Source organism: Lacerta agilis, chromosome 9, assembly GCF_009819535.1.
Source record: "Lacerta agilis isolate rLacAgi1 chromosome 9, rLacAgi1.pri, whole genome shotgun sequence".
NCBI classification, from domain to species: Eukaryota; Metazoa; Chordata; class Lepidosauria; order Squamata; family Lacertidae; genus Lacerta; species Lacerta agilis.
In genome coordinates, this window is record NC_046320.1 from 56,369,337 (window position 1) to 56,397,303 (window position 27,967).

Below are 27,967 nucleotides of genomic sequence, written 5' to 3' on the forward strand. Positions count from 1 at the left end.
CAATCGTATACTGGATTCCCATTTATCACAGGAGGAATCTAAAATGGAAGGGAGAAGGAGGTCAGATGAGGAAATTTAAATCCCATCACTAATCCTGCCACTAATCCTTTGAGGACTGCATCTTTTGCCAGTGCTAATTTGGAGGATATCCTCCCGGTGATACATTTGAGACAGGAAGGTGAATAAAAGGTCAGGAATGCCTATGCCTTGATGCCACAGAATAGTTTTGCCAGCTGAATATCTTCCAAGGATTTATAGGATGCGTTCTCATGGCTGGTATGCAGCTAGAAGTACCACTGGAAGCACTTACTTCCCTGTGCTTTGCAGTCTTACTTTGTAAGGTTGGTGTGAATTCTGATTTGTAGACCTGACAGGATGCCTTCTCAACACAGGGGAATTGCTGTTAAAAGGAAGTAAGCCTGCATGTTGAATAAAAAGTGTCCTTATGCAGATCTGGCCACATAACCCCACTACCACCTGGAAGAAAAAGGCAATTCCTCTTTCATAATGTGGGAAGAGAAAATCAATGCAAATGGGGAGCAATGGAATCCCAACAGAAGTTCTGAAAAGCCAGCCTCAGTTCCTCCTTCATGACACACCTGCACGGCCTTCTCTTGCAGTGTTGGGAAAAAGGATCCGTGCCACAAAACATGAGTGACCCCAGCACTGTGACCTTCTCCAAGTACAAAGGTGACTGCCATGATTGTAACAACTACCATGCAACCCCCCTGCTGAGTACTGTGGGCAAAGTCTTTGCCCATGTAGTTCCTCAAGAGATTACAGTTACTCGCTGACAGTGCTATCTCAAGTCACAATGCAGCTTTCTCACTGTGCCAGCTGCTGAAGAAGTGCTGGGAGCAGAGATGTCCCTTGCACATTGCCTTCATAGACCTGATGAAGGCCTTTGACCTCATCCGCTGAAAAGGACACTTCACACTGCTCAACAAGATAGGATGCCCACCTAAGCTCCATGAGATGATCCTGTCCTGCCATGAAAACATGCACAGCACTGTGCAGTTCATTCTCAGATGCCTTCCCTATCAAGAGCGGTGTGAAACAGGGCTGTGTTCTGGCTCCAAATTTCTGTGGCATATTCCTCTCCCTGTTGCTTTCCTATGTCTTCAGCTTGACTATGTACTTCCATTAAAGGAGTAACGGTGGTATGTTCAACCTGGCACATCTCCATGCCAAGAGAAAAGTGCAGTGGGTCTTTGTCCAAGGTATCTTGTTTGCACGTGATGCAGCATTGACAGCACACTCTGAGGAAGCTCTAGAGAGACTCTTCAACCGTGTTGTCCATCAGCCTGACAAAGACCAACAGGATGTCACCAGCACTCCACTCATCAGCATTGGTGACCACATGCTTGAGGTGATAAGACAGTTTTGCCTACCTGGGCTTCCCACCATAACAAGCAACCTTTGTATTGACGCTGAACTGGACTAGTGTATTGGCAAGGCAGCTACGGCAAAGCCTTGCCTCTGCAAAAGGGTATGGGAGAATGAGATGCTAACGATCAATGCCAAGATAAAGGTCTACCTGGCTTGTGTGTTGAGCATGCTGCGTTATGGAAATGTGTCATGGGCAGCTTACACCCACCAGGAACGATGCCTCAATGCCTTCCATATGTGCTGTGTCAGGAAGATTTTGAGCATCACATGGGACAAAGATGTGCTCTCCCAAGTCCACATTCCCAGCATGTTCACACTTCTGTCTCAGGTAATGTCCACCAAACAGAAGATGGAAGTATCCCCAAGGAAATGCTATAAAGGGAGCACTAGGCCTATTGGCAGACAAACTCTGTATTACAAAGATTTCTGTGAACATGACATGAAGGCTGACAACATTAAACCCACCGTATGGGAATCCCTTGCAGACAACTGTAGTGCCTGGAGACAGACAGACAGGTCGTGGATCCACAGCAGTGAGCAGCGGAGAAATGACCACTGGGAGGAATAAAGAGAGAAGAAATGCCATGGTGCACTTGTAGCAGCAAAACCGGGTGCCTTCATCTGCCCCAGCTGCAACAAAACATGTCTCTCCCATATTGGTCTCTACAGCGACAGCAGGCACTGTAACTATCCAATGATTTGACGTCACCCTCAAAGGGATCACTCTTCCATTGTCTTCTGAAACAGATGGATGCCAGCATACAACACACAATTCTATTAATGTTTAATTGTGTGTGTGTGTGTGTGTGTGTGTTTAGCTGTTCTTATTTTATCTGTAAGCCACCTTGAGTCCCTGTCATGGGGAAAGGTGGGGTATAAATAAATATACAACAGCAACAGTTAGAATTCTAGGCCAAAGGCTACTCTGTCCCCAAAAGTGCCTGTTTAGTCTGAAGTGGTCAGAAAGAGGTCACAACAGGATGGAGCTCAGGCTGCTTGCATCTACAGCTAATGTTCCCAATTTAGAAACACGCCACAACACAACTGAATTGTCTAAGCTAATAATTTCCCACGGAGTATGGCTATGTTGCACTTTTAACACTGGTTATGCAAAATGAAGTTGTTGTTTTTTTAATAAACATTCAATACAGTGGTACCTCAGTTTACGAACGGGATCCGTTCCGGAGCCCCATTCGTAACCCGTGACGTGCGCAACCTGAAGTGCCACTTCTGCGTATGTGCACAGATTCTGTGCTTCTGCGCATGCGCATGAAGTCATTTGACACGTCTGCGCATGTGTGAACTGCTGAACTCGGAAGTAACGCGTTACATTATTTCCGGGTTCGGCGCGTTCGTAACCCGTGTTGTACGCATCCTGAAGCATTCGTAACAAGAGGTACGACTGTACTGTGAAAAAACAAGATGGACTAATGGTTAGGGCTTGATAGGAGGCATCTCCCTATGCTCCTATGCCTTCTAGCAAGAGTGCCAACCATGGACCGTGGATGCCCAGGGCCCTAGCACTGAAATTTGTGGGTGCCCAACCCCTTCATGGTCCCCAGGGAGTTGGCACCTATGCCTTCTAGATTCATATTGTTGTATTCTTTTTGTAATCTTGGGTAGCTTAATTGCAGGGATTCATTTGAAGAGTTCTCAGCATTGAGCACAGAGACCTTCCTAAAAATAAATGCAGTATATTTGGATAAGCTTTAATGAGTGGATATTTCCAGACAGCAACAGAATGTTTAGCGTACTCGGAGATTGCAGAACCGGTGCTTAACCAGCAAACTCCTAAATTGTACAAAAACAACAGCAATAACCCGTCAAAGTTCATGAGCCCTTATTACACATTACTTTTCATTAAACAAAGAGATTATACAGATGCTGCTGACAAGGATTATCAAAACAGAATGGCACCACCTGCCCCCTGCAACCTCACTAATTAGTACAGAATCTGAGGTGCCAATTAACACAGAAAAGAGGGAGGGGTCAGTAAACACAGTCCGAGGCCACCATTTCATGCAGAGCACAAAGGCTGTGCTGCATTACTTTGGGATGGGGCTACTTTTATGCAGAGATTGGGGGTTTCAGCTACGCTTCAGTGGCATAACATACTCTCCTGATTTTCCTCTTGCTTCTCTGATTCTTAGTCCTCTCTCTTTCTTGATTGCACCTAGAGCTAGCTGAAAGTGATTTTAGATGATTTAAGTAAAAGGAAAACACGTAAGGTTGTATCCAATTCTGTCTCCACTGATGGAGGACTCTTTGATTCATTGGAGGAGAGGGAAGGTGGGGTTTTTTTTTTTTTGTTTTTTTTTGCAAACCCCCTTCTTTTGCCTGAAATCCCTTATGCCACCTATCATGCAGTTTTAAACCTTCTGGAGTAAATCTGGGCTAGGCAGGTAATTTTGACTTCCCTGTTTCTGCTAATGGGAGCCATTGCTGGATAAGAGAGCTTTCCATCAGCAGTGGACACAGCCCCAAATATTATACTGAACATTTCTAAGATGGGGGGGGGGAATGCAATCCCTTCTCAGTTAAAGTAAAACATTCAAAAATATTTGAATCCCTAGCGTGGTTTTTAAAACAAAGTACTAAATACATTCACAACATCTTTTTACCAACGCATAGACCAGGATTCCTCAACCTCGGCCCTCCAGATGTTTTGAGGCTACAATTCCCATCATCCCTGACCACTGGTCCTGCTAGCTAGGGATCATGGGAGTTGTAGGGCAAAAACATCTGGAGGGCCGAGGCTGAGGAAGCCTGGCATAGACAGTGTGTGTGTGTGTGTGTGTGTGTGTACACCCACACACCACTGTTATTTTTTTCTAGAAAAAGAGGTGGCAGAGCTCACCATTAACTTTTCCCTTGTTCTCTTTGAATGGCAATGGTGCCCACCTGAGAGCTGCTGGAGCTGAGCTCCAGTGAGCTCTGGCTGGAAAAAAAAAAGTCCAGATATACATATAGATAACAAGGAGGGAAAATAAGTGTTTTCTATACCCTCTGGTAATTGTAAGGCTAATATAACTCTGATTGATTTATTCATCAGTTCTGCACATTCAACTGACCCACTCTAAATCATGTACTGTAAACATTTTCTCTCTTCCTTCCTCTCCACTTCCCAGGGCTTTAAAGGACAATGAAGAGACATTTGCATCCACTGGATTACTTATGAATTGTTGCTCTGCATTCCATGGAGTCCTCGGAATCCAATCTGCAAAGGGATTTTGAATTTGATCTATACACTGGATACACTACATACGTTCAGTGAGCAAAAGGTTGCCGACAACTTTGCTTAAAAAGTCCCACTAAAATGCCACCATTCCATGGCCTCATTTAATTCTTATGAAAGCTAGCACTTACTGTACTCAAATTTCCATTAAATGTGGAATTATATAATACTACCATGCCTGGATGCGTATTTTGATTACAAGATCATTTAAAATGTATTTGGAATATTAATTTCGCATACAATAATTCTCTATACTGCCGAGTTTCCAGGCAGTGTCCCAATCAAGTATTGACAAGATCCAGCCCTGCTTAGTTTAATTAAGGTTGTTGCATCCTGTACCATCGGACTATGAAGTTAGTAAGTTCCTTGGGTCAGAAAGCTGTTATTTTTGCTCAAGCAACTCTGCACATTGATGGAACAGCAGCAACAACAGTGTTACTGTTACAGAGTGGTAGAACCCCCCCCCCCCCGCATACCTCAGTTTCAGTATGTCAATGATCAAGGATGATGGGACTTGTAGTCCAGCACCATCTGCAGGGCCAAAGGTTCCCCCATCTATGCTGTTTCCCTGTGGTGTGCTTCCATGCCACCACACTACAGTATATTATTATTATTTTGAAGTATTTTTATTAAATATTTCTTGATTTACAAAGGTATGTGCAATGTCTCTCTCTCGTATTTTTTACATGCATCATTTTTACAAATCAGTTTCATTTGTTGAGACATTGAGAAGAAAAAGGGGGAAAGAGGTGGATGGGGTAGGAGGATGGGTGGGGTTGGGGTTGGGTGTGGCTGTTCATTTGTGATTGGCTGTGGTGGTCTTTGTTTTCATGTGTGAGTGGGGTGGGTGGCTGTTTTGGATCAGGTTAGCCATATTGATTTGTATGCTGTTGGTATATTTTTGTCATTGTCTTGTTGGGCTGTGTGTGTGATAAAGGGGAGCCATACCATCACACTATGTTTATGATGAAATGGACCAATCACCATTCAAATCTTCCAAGCCAAGTAACGACCAAAGTTTGAAATGAAATTATCTGAAGGACACTGAAACAGGGATGCAGCAATCCCTTTGCATGGGGATGGAGCCATGCTGGAGCACAGCGATACATTACTGCCATTTCCTCTCAATCCTGTAGCTTCGAACAGCATTCTGCAAGGAACAGCAAATGCAGAGGTCAGGGGCCTTCTAGTTCCAGCCCTGGCAGATCCTGACAGCTAGCCATCCTAAGAATATCAACAGAGAATCACAAAGCAGACACCACAAAGACTCATCAAGGGATACCCACATGACCCGAAGGTGCTATGCCACGTCAATGATGAATAAGACCACTGCCACCCACAACCTGATTGTGGATGGAGGACTTGACCTGGCATGTGTAACAGAGACTTGGTTGGATGAAGCAGATGCGCCTGTCCTTGCTGCTGCTTGTCCCCCAGGTCTCTCTTACGCACAGCAACCTAGGCCTCAGTCCAGTATACCTGAAGGAGCGTCTCCACTCCCATCGTTCTGCCCGGACACTGAGGTCCAGTGCCGAGGGCCTTCTGGCGGTTCCCTCGCTACGAGAAACCAAGTTACAGGGAACCAGGCAGAGGGCCTTCTCAGTAGTGGCACCCGCCCTGTGGAACACCCTCCCACCAGATGTCAAAGAGAAAAACAACTACCAGACTTTTAGAAGACATCTGAAGGCAGCCCTGTTTAGGGAGGCTTTTAATGTTTAATAGATTATAGCATTTTAATGTTCTGTTGGAAGCCGCCCAGAGTGGCTGGGGAAACCCAGCCAGATGGGCGGGTATAGGTAATAAATTATTATTATTATTATTATTATTATTATTATTATTATTATTATTAACCTGTCACACCATTTTCTAATTAAGCAACATCCACAAGGGAACACAAGGAAGGCCACATATTTCCCTAATCCCAATCTGGCATCAGTACCACTAACAAGGCACCTCTCTATGACATATGGTGTAAAAGTTTACAGCAACACTGTGAAGCTTAAATGACTGTTAACCTCTGGATGAAACTCAGTCTATAATCACCAAGGTCTGTTTTATTATGAAGTATATGTTTATTGATGCAACAGTGAAACACAAACTTCTTTCAAGGGGTAATTATTAGCATGATTTGCACAACCTTCCAGCCAAAATCCAAGCCCACCTCATCGTTTCCTGAAGGTCATTCAACAGATGTTGAGGAAAGAAACGGCGTGCTTACATTTGCCCAGTTAAGATCAATGTTAATACCTGCCTTCCCCCCCCCCCCAAACTCAGTAATTATTGGCCTGAAGGGCGATTCGGTTTACCAAATGTCAGTTCAGGCACCCTTCAGTGGCATTAAACGGAAATTCCCATTAAATTCTGAAAAATTAGGAAGTTAAACTTACAGTCTTCATAACTGGTGTTGCCTCTTTCCTGAATTTACTCCTCTGTCACATTTAAAGGTATTTAAATATAGCAGGGTCATCCCCCAAACTCATCTGCAACAGGTTAAAACTTGTTAAAAACAATCAGCTCTAGAAGCGTTTTCCTTCAGAAAAGGCACAGGTTTTACTTGGGTCAATTTATTTGTTATTAACAGAACAGTTCCATATGTGTTACTGCAATTAAAGGTAACATCTTAAACTTTGGTTCACATTTTTAAAAGAGCAAAATGATGTTGGTGATGAAGCAAATAGGCACAGATCAACTAATAACAATTTGGGATTCCCTCTTGGACTTTTTGTGGCAAGAAGAAATGAGTGATTCCGAGACACACAGGCTTAAGACAAATATGGTTTAACAGAAAGTGAAGAATATGGATATTAACATGGACTGTATGTCTTAAATAATCTTTCTGGCAAACGGAAAATCAGAAACTTATTTTCTCCATCTCTAATGTCCATTTTCCCTTTGTTTTTCCTCTTTCTTTTATTTTCTTCTTCTCTCTCTCTTTTCATTTTTCTTCTTTATTTTATTATGTTTGCTCTGTTTTTAGTTTGTGCAGCTATTATTTTATTGTATTGTGAAAAACTTTAATAAAAATATTATTATTTTTTTAAAAAAACCTGATAACCATTTTCTAGCTCACTTGCTTCTACAGTAGCTATGTGATGCAAGTGTTATTAAAAGTTTAATTAGGCACACCATTTTTTTTTATAAAAAAATGCTCTGCTAATTATATAAATTTGCAACCAATTATTTTCTTCATGGTGAAACAAACCTTCAGCAGCTGTTAAAACTCTAATGGGTGAAAGCTTTGCATCCCTGCCAAATGGCTTTCCTTCTTCAATGGTGGGGAGAAGGATTTGTAAGTGTTTACACACTCCCACTACCCTTCAATAGCTTACAAGGACTTCAAATCCCACACTGATCTGTATATTGCAATAGGAGCCCAGGCAGAGGTTGAAAATATTTGTTTTGGCTGTAGGTTTGTGTCAAACTCAACAGCCTGTAAAATCCCATAGCCTGTAGCCCATTTTAAGACTTGCTGTGCCAGCACACAAGTTCTTAGAGAAAGGACATTAAACTATCGCACCAATGCAATGGCAAACGAGAAGCCTAATTACCCAATGCATTAAAGCAAAATGCCCATCATTTGAGCAGGTGTGGTATGTGTGCAGAACGGATGCATGTACTGCAAGGTTGCCAGGGTAGGGTAGCTGTGGGGTATTTCTGAATGGTCTGCACATGGCACCCCTGCTCGACTAAACCTACAATACTGGGAGCATCTGGGCACTGAGTGTTGGGGTGAATCTTTCACCCTCATTGCAACAGTGCATCATTTTACTTTTTCCTCCATCAGAGTGAATGGCAACAATTTACTTACACAGAAAACCTGGGGGGAAAGTCAACCATCAGGATTAATGTCAAAGTTTATGTTGTTGTTGTTTAGTCGTTTAGTCGTGTCCGACTCTTCGTGACCCCATGGACCAGAGCACGCCAGGCACTCCTGTCTTCCACTGCCTCCTGCAGTTTGGTCAGGCTCATGTTGGTAGCTTCGAGAACACTGTCCAACCATCTCGTCCTCTGTCGTCCCCTTCTCCTTGTGCCCTGCATCTTTCCCAACATCAGGGTCTTTTCCAGGGAGTCTTCTCTTCTCATGAGGTGGCCAAAGTATTGGAGCCTCAGCTTCAGGGTCTGTCCTTCCAGTGAGCTCTCAGGGCTGATTTCCTTCAGAATGGAAAGGTTTGATCTTCTAGCAGTCCATGGGACTCTCAAGAGTCTTCACCAACACCATAATTCAAAAGCATCAATTCTTTGGTGATCAGCCTTCTTTATGGTCCAGCTCTCACTTCCATACATCACTACTGGGAAAACCATAGCTTTAACTATACGGACCTTTGTTGGCAAAGGTGATGTCTCTGCTTTTAAAGATGCTATCTAGGTTTGTCATTGCTTTTCTCCCAAGAAGCAGGAGTCTTTTATATTTACTGCTAATAAGCCACTCCACTTGAAGAATAAAGCCTGATGCTACCTGCATAGCTCCAGTCTGGCTTCTGTTTCTTGGTCATACAAAAGTGTGACAAAACACTGGCAATTTTTATAGATAGTTTCCAGACAGCTACGTCAGAATTTGAATTGTAGGTAGCATCTTCATTTTCTCTTTGAAGATGTATTATACACTAGAAAATGCAGCTGGCATGTAACAAACAGAAATCCCCTCTCCATTGATATATTGTTAAAAGTGTGAAGGAAAGAGCACCGGCCATGTGCAGTATTCACCAATTATCAGACTGGCTGCCATGGCAAATCTGTCCTGGTTCACACATCACACCAAGCCAGCCAAGGCTTAGTATGAATTTGTGAGAATATGGGATCTTGGAAAGTATATTGCTAAGAGATATCTTAGCCCAGTGTGTAATCCATACCAAGGCTCATAGTCACGAGCCATACGCCATAGGACAAACCTTGGTTGCAGACAATGATTAGTCTGTAAAGAGCTAAACCACGAGCTTAGGTTTTCATGATACAATAAGCCAAGCCATGGCTTTGCTGAGAATGGCACAGTAGCAAAAGAATGTACGGAGAACCTGTTGATTCATGCTAAGTGCTTATGCAGCATCCTGTTCTTACAGTGGCGAAACAGATACCTGTAGGAAGCCCCCGCAAGCAGGACCTGAGTGAAAGAGCATTCTGCCCACCTGTGATTTCCAGCCACTTATATTCAGATGCATGGTGCCTCTTACAGTGGAGGTGAAACACAGACTTTGTGGCTAGTAGGTGTTCATAGCCTTCTTCTCCTTGAATTTCTCTGATCCTCTTTTGAAGCCTTGGATGCTTACACTGACCTGGTTCACACCTACTGCTAAGCCAAACCAAGGTTGAGCAAAACTGAGCAAAAAAGCAGGCTACTGGACAGGAGATTGTAGCCTTTTCACTCCCTCTAAGGGAGAACTGAAGTGTTAAAACGTAATGGCAAATGCTAGCACAACTCCATTCATTTCAATGGGAACCAGACACTAGAAGAAGAAGAAGAGGAGGAGGAGGAGGAGGAGTTTGGATTTGATATCCTGCTTTTCACTACCCGAAGGAGTCTCAAAGCGGCTAACATTTTCCTTTCCCTTCCTCCCCCACAACAAACACTCTGTGAGGTGAGTGGGGCTGAGAGACTTCAAGGAAGTGTGACTAACCCAAGGTCACCCAGCAGATGCATGTGGAGGAGCGGAGACGCGAACCCGGTTCCCCAGATTATGAGTTTACCGCTCTTAACCACTACACCACACTGGCTTGGCTGTGGCAAAAAGAAATACCTCAAATAATGCAACATTTGTTCTGGTTTTATTGCAGTATGTTTATTATATATACTGGGGCCTGTCAATACACATTGACAGTTGGGGAGTGGAGGGAAGGATATGGAATTTGCTGCTCTGGGAGTTTGTTTGTTTTTTGTTTTTTTCTGGAGAGCAGAATAAAAATAAATAATAGAATTTCACCCAGCTGTTTGTTGGGGATAAAAATGGAGCACCTGGAGACTCCTTTCCAGATGCCTCCAGATAGGAAATACATTCAGAGTATTATATTAGTTTATACAAGTAATATAGAGAACAATAGAGAAAAGGTCTCAGATATTGAGATGGCCTTAAAATTATCATCATGCCATTCCTCTGAATAGTTCAGCATATGTTTGCTAAAAAAGCAGCCAGATGTAGTACTGAGAGGAGATAAACTTAATCCTTTAAGCATCGGGTCTCTTTGTTACACATGATTTATGATAGCCTTGAATTAAAAACCAAACCAAACCATATTGCATTTGCAGCATAGTCACTGGCGGACAAACAGATAGTATATACACTGTACCATGAAAAATACACTGCACCTAAAATTGTTCTAATTTAAACTTAGCCTTTTCTGCCCTGGTGTATTAAACAACAACTTGGTTCCTATAGCGACCCTGCAATACCTGTATATGATCAGATTTATGCCAGTAATTGCCAGCATAACCACTATATCAAATGAAACTCAAATGCACTTTGTGCGTGTGTGTTTGGTGGCTGATTCTAATAAGCAGAAACAGAATCTGGCAACAGCTGTCGACAGAGAGATATTTTAATAGACAGCAGCGAATACATCCTACAAGGGCTTCGAACTGAATTATCCAAGTTCAACACTGTGCTTTGCAGAAACAACTTTTTAAAACTCTCCTGCTCCCTTAAATGATCCTGCCCAAGCTACCTTGCTGCCCCCTAGACTTAGAACAACACTGTCTTTTCCTTAAAGGTAACCTCTTCAGTGATGCTTATGGTTTAACTCCCTTGCCCCTATATGTCAGACCCTGGCCTAGCTCTGAGACTGGGTGAAGCTGAGATCCAGTTCAGGTGTGGAGGACAGGACCAGAAGAGCAACAGGCATGGTCACTGGACAGGCTGGAGGTCAGGGGTCAGATCAGACAGGCAAGGATCAAATGGCCAGAAGCAGGAGCAGACTCAAGTCAGGCAGAAGATCAGTTTCCAAAGCAGCAGTGGAAGACTGAGAGGCCAGAAGCAGATGCCAAAGGCAGGCAAGCAGGTGACTGAGGCAGGGGTCAGCAACCTAAGGCCCATGGGCCGGAAGCGGCCCACAGAGTTGTTTGACCAGCCCCCGAACCGAGCTACCCACTCACGCGCCGCGCTAAACGGGTGCAGCACGGCATGGGGACTCGCTTCCATGGTGCTGAAAATTGCATCTGTGCATGCGCAGATGCCAAAAACTGCGTCCATGCAGACGCAGGCGCTAAAAAACTCAGGTGCGCATGATCCGGCCCACAAAGGGATCTCCGTGGGACCAATCAGGACCAGGCAAGATAAACCTTGCTGACCCCTGATCTAAGGCAAAGAAACCCAGCAGGAGAGAGAGAAGAAGCAGGGAAGCAGAAGCAAAACTGGGGTTTGGAGGACAAAATTATACAAGCAGGGACTGGACAGGCTATGTCAATTTCTCTGCCTTAATTTATCCTTCAAGTTCAATAATCTGAAAAAAATGGCATTAAAGGGAGTTCAATAACTGACTTGCAATGACTCTAAGGGTAACTTTCTCAAGTTAAGTGGTGGCTTTTTTTAACTGCTGCCCCATCTAAGTTCACCTGGAGTCTGTGGGAGGCAACATCTATTAACATTTATTTTGCACACACGGTCAACTTTGACTAAAAGTTCAGGACAATGCACTGGATGGATTGAGATGTGACAGCCCTTCTATACTTAACCCCTGCTTGATCACAATGACATGATCTCTGTCTAGACTCCACAGACACAAGGCTGACATAGGAGAACACTGAAAGATGTTTGGCTCTGACAACAGAAAACCCTGATACACTTGCCACAAAACCAACTAGAGTAAAAATCCTCACTAACAATACACTATACTCAGGGAATCATGCCATTTCCAAAGGAATCAGGCCAACTCCAAAGCTACGTTAACCATGTTACAGCAGGTGTCTTCAACCTTTTCAGTCCAAAGACCCACTTTTAAACCCAAACATGAATTTGGGGACCCATTTCTTAATCTTTTGTCATACATTTGCCTGTTGGTGGTTCTCCTGTTGTGACCCTCCTTGGATCAGGCTGCAACCTGCCAGCTGAAGACCAGTGGGCTCGAGTGTTCGACTCTGATTGCGGAAATATCCACTGAGCCCTGAAGCACCTTGGGACAGTCACCCTCTCTGATCCTAACGTATTTCACAGGGTTCATAGAATTGTAGTATTGGAAGGGACCCCAAGATCAATCAAGTCTAACCTTCTGCAATGCAGGAATCTCACCTAAAATGTCAATGACAGGTGGGCATCCAACCTCTGCTTAAAGCCCTCCAAGGAACCTCCCAAGGGGGACTGTTCCACTGTTGCTGTAAGGTTAAAAATTGGGGTGGAAGGGGGCAGGAAATATGCACACCACCTTCAGCTCTTTGAAGGAATAGTGAGATATATTGTCCCTGACACCTGTTAAAACCCCCCTTTTTTCAGACAAGCCTACCCAGACATGTAATTTTGTGATGTATATTAGATTTTTTTTTAATCCACTGAGTTTTCTTTTTATTATTTCTACCTTTGCTTTATTGGTTTTTGTTGTTGTTTAGTTGTTTAGTCATGTTGCTTTATTGGTATTTTCTTATAAATACTTTATACACTGTTTTATGTAAACTGTTTAGAAGAGTTTTTTAAATTAAATTGTACACAAATATTGTTAAATGAATACATACAAATCTAGTTTTGTGCACGAGCACTGTTTGCACCAGCACTGTTTGTGGAGGACCATAAAGGTAAAGGTAAAGGAACCCCTAACCGTTAGGTCCAGTCGCGGACGACTCTGGGGTTGCGGCGCTCATCTTGCTTTACTGGCCGTGGGAGCCGGCATACAACTTCCGGGTCATGTGGCCAGCATGACTAAGCCGCTTCTGGCGAACCAGAGCAGCGCACAGAAACACCATTTACCTTTCCACCGGTGCAGTACCTATTTATCTACTTGCACTTGACATGCTTTCGAACTGCTAGGTGGGCAGGAGTTGGGACTGAACAACAGAAGCTCACCCCGTGGTTTAGACCACAGCGCCACCCGCGTCCCTGCGGAGGACCATAATTAAGGGCAAAAACTGAACTGAAAGAGGAAGCTACTCCTGGTTCTGATTACAGCTGCTTTTTAAAACAGCATTAACTTCAGCAAATTACGACTTTTTTTGTAATTCAGTGAAGATTAACTAAAGTAGAGGTGAAAATATTTTCTTCGGGCCTAGATGAGAAGCAACCCTATGTTCTCATGTATTGAATAAGGGAGTATGAAAAATGCTGCATTTTATAAAGTTTCTCTGCTTAGTGCATCAAGAGACCAAAAGCAATAATGCAGTCTGAACAAGCGACACTACCTGTTGTAGGTGTCAGGAACCTTTGGCCCTTCAGATGTCGCTGAACTACAACTCCCATCATCCCCGGTTGTTGGCAGTGCTTGCCAGAGTATATAGAAGTTGCAGTTCAGCAACATCTGGGGAGGCAAAGGTTCCCCACACCTGCTCTATTGCGCTTCTAGTAGATCATCCTGCAGCATTTCAACATGGCATATCTGCTGGTTTGACACAATAATACAGTACTAGCAAGATTCAGAATTAAGCCAGCACCAAACAGCCAGTGCAAATGTATCCAAGCACCTACCGGTAATTATTCTCTGAACATTAATTTGGGACGAAGTTTTATCTTATTAATCCTTGCATTATATGCCTTAAGGCTTATTTTTAGATTTTTGATACGGCAATTTCTCTCAAACCTTTGAAGAAGGTGGGCATGAAAATATTTTTTCCCTGTACTCCTTCAAAAATGAATGGACATAAATAAGAGTTGGTTTGTTTTTTGTTTTTATTAAAAAAGTCAAAACCCTAAAAGACATTAGACTGATCTAAGGTTGCTTTTATCTGTTAAGAATATAGGGTTATGCGGCACCTTAAAGACTAACAAATTTATTATGCTATAACATTTTTGCAACCTACAATTTACTTTATTCTAGTCCACAAAGCTTGTGTTAAGTCTTTATCATGCCACAAACCCCAGTGTTGCTTATGCTGCAACAGATGAACAGAGCTACCCCGCTTGTATATGTAATTAGGAATGATTTTTATGTAGGTTATTACGAGCACAAGATACAATGGCCTGGCAATGTGTCTCCTGCTCGCCCCCAAAAAAGTATTTTTCTTTGTCAAGATTCCCATAATGACTAATATATCCACAATGGGGAAAAAGGCCAAGGGGCTTAGAAAAACTGCTGCTTTCGATTTTATTTATTTATTTTTCAACTCCTGGGTCTACAAAAATAAAAAGACATATTTCCCTTTTCTAATTCTAGCCACAAGAGGGAGTATGCAGAATTTGTTTAAGCCACAAATAAATGTATACACTTTGCTTAATCGTATTTTTGTTTTTAGGAGGGTCAGAGAAATGTCACCAAGTCGAAAAATTATTTTGGTTTTAAAATTAGCCTACAATCCGATGCATATTCAGTTTCCATCAAAATCTCATTTGCAAAGCAGCAGAAGCAAAATGCAAGACAAAGTAAAACTGCAAAATAGAGGGGCATGCAAGAAGATCCACAAGCACACCCCTGAGTTGAAACCCCAACGACACTCCCACTTGGTCGCATGACACACTGCTCTTAAAACTAAATGAACTTGCAGCACAGCTTCGGAAGCCCCTGTTTAAATGTGAAGTAAGAGGAACCACAGCACTCATGAAAGCCCATGTAGGCTCACAAAGAAGCTTTGTGGATCACCGTTGAGGTATATATGATCAAGGTGCTAGAGGTCTTATGTAGAAACGATTGAGCTGGACTTGTGCTAAACAGCAAAGGCAGCATTCTCTTGGGGATGGCATTTTGCTTTCGCACTGGTACTGATTTGTTAAGCCACCAGGATGGCCCATGGGTGGGCTCGGAGGCTGTAGAGGATTTAAAAACCAAAACACAGTACATTTGGAGCCAGTCATGAATTCTAGCCCTCCACCCACCCACCCATAGCCAGACTGGATATAAGGGACTGCCTTGTACTGAGTCAGCCTATTCATCTATCTAGACTGACCATTCATCCATCTAACTGACAGGAAAGCTCCCCAAGGGCCCAGAGGGAGCAGTTTTTCCCATTCCTTTCTCCCAAGATCATTTTGATTGATGAACACCCGGCCTTGAAAGTCTATGCTCTGTCTCTCTGCCACCAAGCACCAGTGGGCCTTAATGCATAGTGGTTTGGGCTAGAAGCTGTGAGACCTGGGTTCAAATCCCTACAGAAACAGGAAGCTCATTAGGTAACTATGGTCCAGCTACCATAGTTAGGAGGAAGGAAATGGGGAGGAGGAAATAGGGAGAGGAAGAGCCTTGAGAATAGAATTAAATGAATTAAATGACATTGAAATTTAATCTACAATTTGTGGGGTTGCTGCTCACCCCCCATGTTGTTGTTGGCATCCATCTATTTCGGGTGACAATGGAGGAGTGTGCCTTTGGGGGCTAAGTCAACTTGTTGGAAGGTTGCAGTGCCTGCTGCGGCTGTAGGGACTGATACGGGAGAGACATGTTTTGTTGCAGCAGGGGCCGATGAAAGCATGTGGTTGTGCTGTTGCAGATGCAGCACTGAGTCTCTTCTCTCTGCACTCCTCCCAGCAGTCATTCCTCCTCTGGTCACTGCTATGGATACATAACTTGACTATCTGTCTCCAGGCACCGTGGTTTTCTGCAAGGGTTGATGCTGCCAGCCTTCATGTTACTTTTGCAGACATCCTTGAGAATCCTGCCATCTCCCATCCTGTAGACATGGCCAAGCCAGCATAGACGCCACTGAGACAGAAGTGCAAACATGCTGGGAATGTGGGCTTGGGAGAGCACATATTTGTTTGAAACTGCCCTGCCGTGATATTCCCCCATCTGGGAATATTATTTTTAAAGCAAGGAACACTCAAAGGGATTCTAGACCAAAAGGCTGCCCTTGGGAAGATCCCCCATCTGTCACCACTGACAGATGTTTACATGGTTGAGATGAAAGGAGGCTCCAATGAGATGAAAAGGAAATGCCACACAAAATGTTCCTGCAGAACAGATAGGCTCCAGGTGGCTTAACCCAAAGGTATTTCCAACATGGTGCACATCGGCCTGTTTCTTGCATGCCCCTTTTGTGGCATGAAATAATCAGCAGAGCACGGGGAAACCTTTCATGAGCACAGTGGATCTGCCTGGATACCAAAAAATGGACTAGAAGTTCACCAAATCCAATATTACCTCATCTAAAAAAAACTCAGCATTACCTAAAACAACAGCCCACTATTTTCAGAAACCTTGTCCGAAGAAAGAAATCAACTCCATTAGCACTATCTCCCTAAATTTTAATTAACAATGGAGAAAAGGGCAGCACCTCCTCCTTTAAAACCCATACTTGTTTCTACTTCTTCTCCCTCCCCACTCATGCCACCCTTTCCATTCTTCATTTAGCTGTTCCTTTAGCTACTGTATTTCACAAGCTAGATACAAAGAAGGAGCTTGCAATTCCTCAAAGGCTTCCCATTAATAGCTAACCAGGTTGCTCACTTTGTAATGAGATTCATTATAAATCTGGGGGCAGCCTGGGGGTAGAGATTCAATAGCCTTCAAAAGGTTTTAGCAGAACTCTGTGTCCCAGGTCGCTCTGCTTCCTCCAGCCTACCTCTTGACTTGCCAAACTTGATTTACCAGCAGAGTGCCGACAATAAACATGTAAATCACGTTTCAAAAGATTAGTAAATGTCAATAGCCATGCAAGTGACTGAGATAGGAAGGCACAAAATGGAATACAGGTATTTCTTGTATTAACAGCACACAACTATATTTGGTCGTTTGTCATAGCTTGTTAAATAGCAATGCAGTTTAGAAAAAAACAAAAAACCCAAAAATGACAGCTGAGAAGGCTAAGGGCATTATATAATCGCTGGGAAGGTAGGCATAGCCAGCTGTTATAAGAATTACGAGGGGGGGGGAGGCGATGCCAGGGCATGTCCAGTTTTACCATTTCAGGCATGAACAGAGAGGGGTAACTGGACTGGAGATGAGGCCCGATTCACCAGTTCCCAGAATCCTCCTCTTCGACGCCATGATCCACTGGCACAGCTTTCAAACATCTTCCTCTTCATTCCATTTGCAAATCACCCCTCAGGAATTTATCACCTATCACCCCTCAGATCACCTATCACCCCTCAGGAAGGAAATTCTCAGCAGGGCTGTCAATCTACTCCTTTGATGAGCTAGCAGCTATTGTCTCGCATAGGAAGATAAGGGGAAGAACATTTGACACCCCTCCACATGAAAAGGACACCCATTATTTCCATGAACTATCCAATTTCCGTGTAAGACCCTTGTTTTTCACACCTTCCAGCCACCATTGGATTGTATGGGAATAGGAGGGTATAAATATTAAGGGTTTCCCATTTATCAGGGCCCTTTCCTTTTTCTTAGAAGGCAGGGACCCTACAGCTGTAGTTTTTTTTCTTTGTCTCAATAAAGGATCAGTATTGTTTTGCCTGATCAACTTGTTGGTCTCTGTCATTTTCCCGACCGGAGCTTTGAACCTAGAATCAACTATTGAGTCTCCGTATCGCCACAGACTTCCATATGAAGCAGTGGCATTTCAGGTAATTCTTATAACAATTTGGCGAGCCAGGCAGGAGGCTCGGTTAGCCGGGGTTTTCAGGGCACCGAGGTTGGAGAGCCCAAGCGCACCCAGCCTCTTGCAGGGGGGTTCTCCTTCCCGGACTGTCTCTGGAGTCCTGGCCCTAACTGGGATCCTTAGCGGGACCAACCAGGGAAAACAATTTTGATCCGAACGGCCGTTTTGGGGAATTTTTGGTAGTCTTCTTTTTCTCCTTTGAGCTCTTTGTTCCTACATCGGAGGAAACGAGAAAAGGAAGACAGCGCGCTGCGAAGTGAGTACAGAGGGAAACTGATTGCGTGGGTGGGGATTTCTGTCACAGCAACCACACTTCTCTCCTCTTCTTCTTCCACCTGCAAGCTTGAAATCCATCGGAGTCTGCCCAGATAGAGAGCTTGCAGGGTCCTTTCTCTTAAACTTTTTCCCATCTGTCCCCAAGGCTCAAATTCCGTCGGAGTCTGCCCAGAAAGAGAGCCTTGTGGGAACCCTCTTCCCAAAAATCTGCTTCGGGTGCAGCCGCCCTCCTTCTCATGGAGACCTTAATTGGGCATGACCCATGAGAACGGAAACGCAAGGGCACCCGTTCCTTTCCTACTTTTAAAATTCTCTCATCTCGAGCTGGCATTGCAGCACTGCAAGCGTTCAGTAGAGACTGAGCTTAGATTGTAAGAGGCAGGGAGGTTGCTGTGACATTGTGAATGAGGGGAGGGTAAATAAAGGTCCTCATCGGAGTGTGTCCACTTTCCTTGTCGGAGTCAGTCCACTTTCCCTAAAGGCTATCCAAACCCCATTTTCCCAGTAGCAGAAACTTGTAGAAAATCTTTCCTAGACCCACTTTCCTATCGGAGTCAGTCCACTTTCCTTGTCGGAGTCAGTCCACTTCCCTTAAGGTCTTGTCCCAGGTACCCCAGAAACCCCAGAGAACCCCGGAAACCCCAGTTCCCCAGAGTTGAGAGTACTGTACAGGTTCCCCTTGTGAATTAAGATGGGTGCACCCTTGTCTAAGGAGACAAAACTTCAGGCTTCAGGAGAGAAAGAAGCACCACAGGAGCTTATTTCTCGTCTGAACTCTTGACAGTCCGCTAAAATACGTCCTCAAAAATTGGGACGTTTTATCGGAAGGAAAAGAAATCCAAAAGCCTAAACTAGTGAAGCTCTGCACGAAAGGATTGGTGAAAATCACCACCCGGTATTCTGATGAATTGAAATGGGTCAGAGGAAGTTATGTGTGCATGTTTGCTGTTTTTAAAGAGGCTGCAGAAGGCCAATTTTTCTCCACGGAGGAAAGGGGTGTGTGTGTGTGTGTGTGTGTGTGTGTGTGTAAGCTTACCCCTTTTCCTGCAGTAAAGGAGCAGGAAGAAAAGGGAGATTTGTAACTTTGAATTTTTATATAAAACTTTGAACTTGTGAACTCAGTGTTCAATACACAATTTTTCCTGCTGCAGAAGTCTTAAATTTTACAAGATAAATTGCAGTGTCTGATTTTCATCAGCCTTAAGCCTTAAAAAAAGGTTCTCTTTGTTCTGTCTGAGCTTTTCCTTCCCCATCTTCTCCTGTGTTCAAACATGTAAATCTACTCCTGAGTAAGCTTCCTTTAACAAGGAGACTACAAAAAGGGGGGGGGTTGCCAAAGGTACCCCCCATCTCACTTTCCTATGTATGGTTATTTTAATTCTTAATTTGCTGCAAAAGACTCTCCCTATCAAATCTTAGGAAAACCGTCTGTTGTATCTTAAAAAAAAAAAAAAAATTTCTCTAAGAACTTGCAATCTCTAGTCTAAGGAAAAAACCCTCATTCAAACCATCTGTCTCTCTCTGGTATTACAAATCTTGTGAACCCTGTATTTTAGGGGGTTGGACTAGATGACCTCAGGGTCCCTTTCAAACTCCCACTTTATAGCTATGTGGAAGGCTATGTGTCTGCAAGCATTCGAGAGTAACTTTCTAATTCTGATGTGGTGATGGGTTCAAATTCAGCCCAGGTCTGCTTTCTGGCAAGGAAAGCTGGAAATATTGGTTTTCAGTGTTCAGGATAAGAGTGTTGTTGTTGTTTTTTGTTTGTTTACCATTTTGTCTATTATTTAAAGTTTAAGCACATACAACATTGACCATCCCTGTAAATGAAAAGCCATTTCCCCATACATGAGGGGGCAGAGAATTTAGTCTGCCTTGGCTAAAATCACTGAGAATATTTGAATTTTATTCATTCTGACTCTGGCCATTTTTACTCATATATAAGGGAGCAGGTATTCTGCTAAATGACCAGAGGGGGCGCACACAAAATAATGATAGCCCGCATACTCAAGTAGACTAATCAATGAACCTTGACCATTTTCTCCTGTAAATAAAGGGCAGAATAATTTTGTCTGCAAATGGTACAATTGAGAATAGAAACCTGCACCCCAATTTCCTGTAGATAAAGGAGGCATAGCTCCCAATTTATTTTGCCTGGGGTATGAGATGTTTATTTGGTACAGTAAACATGATTAGTGCTGAGACTTCATTAGGAATTTAATTTGACCAAACTTAACTAGGTTTGTCTGAATGCTGAAGTTCAAAATATTTAAGGTTTAAGATTTATAAGCCCATTCCCTAAGCAGCGAGAAACAGGAAATGTGTCAGAAAATGTCTTACAACAAAACCCTAGAAAAATGGATTTGAACTGACAAAACCAAAATTTAATTTGACCAATTTCATTGCTAGGGGTGTGAATTGCTGGGTTTCTGTTTAAAATCCAACCCTGTTCTTTAAAAAAATCTACTCGCGTTTTCCTTCCTGTATTCAAGGTAATTTAGCCAATGGATGCAACTCCTTCAAATGGTACCATAGATTTCTAAATCATGAATTCTGTACATGCACAGAGGCTACTGACAAAGCTTAGCCCTGCAGAGAGATTGCTCCAGGGGCCACCTGAAGAACAAGAACAGAATTAAGTATTGGGCTTTAAAATCCTAACATGCCAAATTCTTCCCACAGGTAAAAATGAGTGCTCTCTCAGGAGCTTATTTTTTCTTTTCTTTTCTTTTCTTTTGAGAAAAGGAGGGGATTTAAGTGAATTCTATAACAGTTTTTATTAATGCATTTTAGGAATGGGGGCACCTCTTCTCTTCAGTCTACCACTGATTTGCACCTTTGGTCAAAATGCTTCCTATGTAATACTTATCTCTTTGCATTTCACCCTAAGCATTCTCTCTATGTTAATCCAGTATAACCCTTTTCTTTGTCCCTCTTTTCTTCCACAGCAAAAAAAAAAAAAAAAAAGAGTAAGGAGAAGTTTGAATCCCTGCTATATAGTTTGAATCCCTGCGGTATATAGTTGACTTCCCTCTATTTTTTGTGACTGTGAAGCATAACTTTCTTTATTTCCATTTGAGATACTCATTGTTAGAAATTGTGCATTTTAGCATTTATTTATTTTTGGTTCCTCATAGGTCATGGTTTTTCCCCTATATATATTTTGGTTCCTCCATAACATGTGGAATAAGGTTTCTTCATTTATTGCATCTCCAAAATTTATTGTTGATATTTATTTATTCTTGACTGATTTGGATGGGATCAGGTACCATCTGTAAGTTCTCTTATCAGATAGCACATGATGAATTTTAAGCTTTTTCCATTATTTTACCATTTTTCCATCTTAATTTACTTCACCTTTGAATCCTTAAGGTTACAGTCCTATAGTAATCTGTATGGTATTTATAATGTCTTTCTATTATTTAATAATAACTCTTTTTTCTAAATCTGATGTCTCTGTGTCAAGTCCGTTTTCATCTGAAAAATTGTTTAAGTGGTAATCTAATTTTTATTTTTGTTCCCTTTTAGATTTTATCTTTTTGCATTTCTACCCTTTTGTTTTGAACATGTGGAGTAATTTTTTACAAATAATAGTAATAATAATAATAAACTTAAGTGAAAAAAAAACCAAACAAACTTAGCAGATAATAACAGTAGTAATTATATAGAAATGTGATGATAATATTGAAATGAATAAAATGCTTAATGTGTTAAGATTTCATTGGTTGCAGCTTCCCAAGAAGATTCAAGGAGATTTCCCTTTCTTTTTTGACTTTTACCCCTTCCTTTTCTAACTGTGTCTTTACGTCCTAAAAAATCCCTGCCCACTTACAGGATATCCTTTATACAGACCCAATGGTGACAAGAAAGAAACAACCCCTCAGTCCAATTCCTTGGGACCACAAGACTATTACCTGCAACAACAAAACACTTCAGAGTTTTCAGAATGGCAACAGCTATCTACCTCCAAAAGACTGAAGGGGGGGGGAGTTGAATTGTAAGGACATTTTCTCTCTGAATGGTCTCAAGATCACGATTGCACAAGATATGCATCTGATATATAATTATTATGTTTTATGTTGTGTAATGTTATGCAGAAACATTGAATTATGTCTGACAGTATATGTAAATTCCACAAAGGGGGGAACCCAATTTTTGTGTGTAATTGTTGTCATGTTTACTGTATGGTGTCTTTGTATATATTGCTTACACCCCAATGGAGGATTCTCATGCATTTTATGTTTTCTAATAGATCAGGCTATTGCATAGTCCAATATTTACGTTAAGACCAATTTATGACCACATTTCCTTGTCCCACCTGGTATTCCAACCTTCCCTACACATTTTAGATTGTTTTAGGTCATTTTGTCAAGAAGAAACATCAAGATCAAAACAAAACCCCAGATACATGAAGGTGTTTATGCTTTGATTTAGCAGGAATGGTTCCTTATATGCTAAATTATTAATTTGGACCACTGCCTTTTTAGAATGGTTTTTCACAGATTGGTTTGGAGAGTGAGAACCATGGGCATATGTAAATTCTAATTGGACTCAGCTTGCATTGGACAAGTGTATTCAGGCTGCAATTAGCTTTCTGGTTCCATTGCAACAACTGAGCAACTCTCCTAGAGTGCAAGACCAACGCCAAATAATAAAATGCATCCCATAGAAAGGTCAAGGCAAGGACATCTCCCTCACGACATGTTCAAACCTGCCCAAACCTATGGCAAGGCGAAAAATGGTCAAAGGGAAGCCCTACGGGGATCCCCAGGAATTGTTGCTGCTGAGGAATGCTGAAGGTCAAAGGAGACCAGTTAGCTATGACACCTGGGAATACAAAAAAAAAACCAACTTCATTTGTCAGTCACTGAATGAACCCTCCTACTAAATGTAAAGCATAAGACTACTATTGTGAAAATATTTATCCCAAAGTGCTAGAATACCACAGAGTAATTTAGTAACAAAATACGTGTTTGTTTGTTTGTTTTACGTAATATCCAGTGTCTGCTATGCTTGCAAATAGCATTAATAGTCATTCCATGACAGCGCTCCGCAACCCCGTCTCTCGCACTCCTTTCCTTGCGCCCCTCCAGCCAGCTCCTGCCCTTCCCGAAGTTGTTCCAATGTACCACCTAGGGGAAGGAGAATACGTGACCATGGATTGTGTGAGGCAATGATTGGTTGTTACACAACAATCTTGCCTCAGAGAGGGGACTGTTATAAGAATTACGAGGGGGGGGAGGCGATGCCAGGGCATGTCCAGTTTTACCATTTCAGGCATGAACAGAGAGGGGTAACTGGACTGGAGATGAGGCCCGATTCACCAGTTCCCAGAATCCTCCTCTTCGACGCCATGATCCACTGGCACAGCTTTCAAACATCTTCCTCTTCATTCCATTTGCAAATCACCCCTCAGGAATTTATCACCTATCACCCCTCAGATCACCTATCACCCCTCAGGAAGGAAATTCTCAGCAGGGCTGTCAATCTACTCCTTTGATGAGCTAGCAGCTATTGTCTCGCATAGGAAGATAAGGGGAAGAACATTTGACACCCCTCCACATGAAAAGGACACCCATTATTTCCATGAACTATCCAATTTCCGTGTAAGACCCTTGTTTTTCACACCTTCCAGCCACCATTGGATTGTATGGGAATAGGAGGGTATAAATATTAAGGGTTTCCCATTTATCGGGGCCCTTTCCTTTTTCTTAGAAGGCAGGGACCCTACAGCTGTAGTTTTTTTTCTTTGTCTCAATAAAGGATCAGTATTGTTTTGCCTGATCAACTTGTTGGTCTCTGTCATTTTCCCGACCGGAGCTTTGAACCTAGAATCAACTATTGAGTCTCCGTATCGCCACAGACTTCCATATGAAGCAGTGGCATTTCAGGTAATTCTTATAACACAGCTAACCATTATGGATGCTGATATGCAATTTTCCAAGTCGAGGCACAGGGACAATGTGCTTGTTAATTAAAAGTCATACTTTACACTTTAGACTTCAGGGAGTAGGGTGATATGCAATAATAAATAGCGGCAATTCGCTGGATTATTTCAGTTTTCAACAAAAGGTCCTGCCTCAGTGCTCTGGCACCAAGCAAAGGATATGCTGACATATGGTGTTATGGTAACATGATCTGGACCATGAAGGATATAGAAAAATTAGTATAGCTAGACCCCTGCTGAGAGAGAAGGCTATTCTCAAGGGGTGATTTATCATAAACAAGCCGAAGCCCTAGCCTCACCAGGGTACTCACACTTTAAAGAAGAAAAGCTGCCCTGCCAATTCTGTCTTCCCGGTTGCCTGTGCGAACTGAACACCTGAATAACATAAAAATCCTGCTCCTTCCTCACTCACCTATGCTGTGCCTTGAGAAGCAAACAGATTGGACAGTATTTCAAAAGCTCAAAAATAATGCCTGGCTTAACAGCTAGGGGAAAGCCATGAAAACGGAATAAATTGCTATGCGAATGCAGCCTTACAGACCCTTAGAAAAGAAATATTTAATCTCCCTTCCTTCCTTAAAACAAGGCGCACTTGCATGCAGAGCAAATGAAAGACACAAAATTCAGGAAAGGCATACTTACCAGCTCATGCCTTAGAGCTACGCAGTGGGCAAATATGCACAGCAACAACAGAAGCAGCATCATTTGAACAGTCTGGTTTGAGGTTTCTTAAATCTCAATTTACAGATAAAAATAGCCTTCACTACATGGAATCTTTCTTATCAGACCAAACAAACTAGTTATCACCCCCTCACTCCGGCCAATGATCCAGGGTGAACATTTTGTTGTTCTCTTCTCCAACCCACATACCAGCTCACTTTAATCTGCACAGATTATAATCTACAACTGGCATGGTATGGAATAATTTATTTTGTGTATTTAGTATTGTCAACAACATATGTATGTGAATATGCATCTGCGTATGCGCATCAATCATAATCCTAATATCAATCAATATCGGAACAATGAAACAATCAAACAAAATAAACACAAGAAATGCCGCTCTCATTTCTAGTATGCATACAATCACTGAAACATTCTATAATTTAAGTATAGCAAAACAAAACAAGAGAAGTCCTCTGATTATAGGTTATCCACGATTCGCTCAATATTGTGAGACCCAACATCATTCTGCATGCATAAACTTAGGAAAATATAAACAAATTGCAATACTTTATCAATAACTGAATTGCATTCATCGATCCTGCTTTTACTAGTTACAGTCACTGTAGCTCTGTTCACAATCACTTGTTGCCAAACTTGCTGAATCCCTTCTCCCGACAAAATATGGTAGACGTTTCCCTGTCCTGAGTGAATAACCCCCAACCTTTTCCCACTTTACGGTGCAAGCATTTTCTGTTTGAACTGTCCAAGTCCAGCTTTGGTTTATCGATCATAGCTTACCTGAGGTGACCTACCAAGGGCCAAACTATAAATGACGCCTACATTTAGAATGCAGGGATTTTGTTTTATTTAAGTGCAAATTGCATCAGCCAGCGAGTGTGGGTGGATGTGATCAGTAACTGGAACAGAGCAAACGTGGAGAGGGGCTTTTACTTTTCCCTTCCAGCAGGGGTGTCAAAGCTAGCTAACATTTGGTACTAAGTTTATCACATCTATGTGAGATTTGAAAGAGTGGTTTTGTAGCTCACTCTCTTCAGTCACTAAATAGCAGCACCTCTCAGATGCGGGAACCACATTGCCTGAAACTGGGCATGATGCACACTTCTAACAGGGAAGATGCACAAGCATGAAAACAACAAGTTCAAATCACTTCCGCTTCTCCTCCTTAAACAAATACGCGCTGTGACAAATGGAAACTGAAGATAAGTTTCCTCAAAAGTATATTATCCCTTTTAAAAAAGAGGATTTTCTATACTTATGCATGCTGTTGCTGGAAGGAAAGGACTTTAAAATAACCACCCCCCTTTTCCAAGTATTATTTCTTTCTGGTTTTTTCTAATGTATACCCTGAATAATGTACACAGAAACTGCATGCAAGGTAAACGGATTCCAAAAGTTATAAGTACACATTGCACTAATACTGTATATGAAATTTAATTTCCTTCTATTAGCCTAGAAATGTATATTCGTTGCATAATGCTGAAAAACACACACGTTTTATGTCCTGCAAAGACCTTTGCTATCGGCTGTTCTCCCACTCCTGCAGCGACGAATTGTACAAGCAGGCTTGACGGACAGCACAAGGCAGTAGAAACCACACATGGCAAAGGGAGACTCATTTGTTTAAACCTGGTTTCACCCCACACATGTATGAAAATGGGGATGTACGTGTCTGAACTTTAAAGCAAAAGGAGAACCAGAACCCTCCTTGCATCCATCACTTACTTCTTTGAAGATCTCTCACCGACATGTTGTTACCTACTGTGAATTTACTGGAGTTTGGCTGAGAAAATTACCTGGTGAGAATACTGTGGATAGATAAAGGTTTAGCGCCGTACCTTACCTGTGTCCCATCGGCATTGGAAATCAGACCTACGCAGCACGTACACTATAAAGCAAAGAGGCCACCAACACATACAGTCTGAACACTACAAGCATGCAGACATTGACTCCCACCCCTTTTTTCCATTTTGACTCTAGACTGTTTAAAAGAGGTGTTAGAAGATGTATATAAACTACTTGCAGGTGTACCCACACATATTCAGGTAAATGACTTGTCAAGATGAATACTTGAAAGCAGAAAATTGCAAAGTACACACAAGTAAATGTGTGTTTTTAAAAGATGAGTGCTTTCACTCATGACATGGAGTCATGTCCTCTTTTCAAGTGCCTTAATGAGTGCATGACTAAGGTTTCTCCATCTTCATATGATTTATTTGCAAAGGCAGCCACACTCACACAACAACTGTCGTAACTCAACGGACAGTGGTAGCCACTGACCACAGGGCTTCTGATTATTGCTGCACAGCTCTCAAAAGGGCACAGCATGCGGCAAGGCGATGTGAAAGGTGAAACCGAAAGAGCAGTTACATACCTTTAGAATCCTTCCTTTAACCCAGAATTCTCCTTCGTCATTGGAACAAGACTGATACGATTCACCATTGAAAAGCAGTTTAAACCTGGTAAATGAAAACAACAACACTTAGATGTTTGCCTTTGTAAATAAAATTAATTAAAAGAGAAATGCAAAACTCTGCTGCAAATCCAAGCTTCCTTTCAGCCCATGCTTACTCTTATTTCCCTTCTGCATATGTCTTTCTCTCACTCTCTCTCTCTCACTCCCACTTTCTAGAATTGCTACGTAGTGGTCTATAAATATTGGCCCCGACACTTGCCTGCTCCTTTACTTGCTCATGGCACAGGTCTGTGTTACTGTACACCATGGTATTACTGGGCTGGAGTCCTCAGCTGCTCAGACAAAGCCATGAATTGGCTCCTACCCTGCAGCTCTTTGCCTGCCTGGAAATACCATTTTGCTGCCAGC

The 27,967-nt window shown here is 42.4% G+C and overlaps 1 protein-coding gene across 1 annotated transcript in view; it reads right to left on the minus strand.

Annotated features, from left to right (window-relative positions):
- The window catches only part of BMPR1B (bone morphogenetic protein receptor type 1B), a 129,193-nt gene extending 101,591 nt beyond the window's left edge, over positions 1–27,602 (minus strand). The window contains exon 1 of the mRNA XM_033160522.1: positions 27,518–27,602. The gene's annotated coding sequence lies outside the window, so the exon portion shown is untranslated. The remainder of the gene's footprint in view (positions 1–27,517) is intronic.
- Positions 27,603–27,967: the final 365 nt, after the last annotated feature.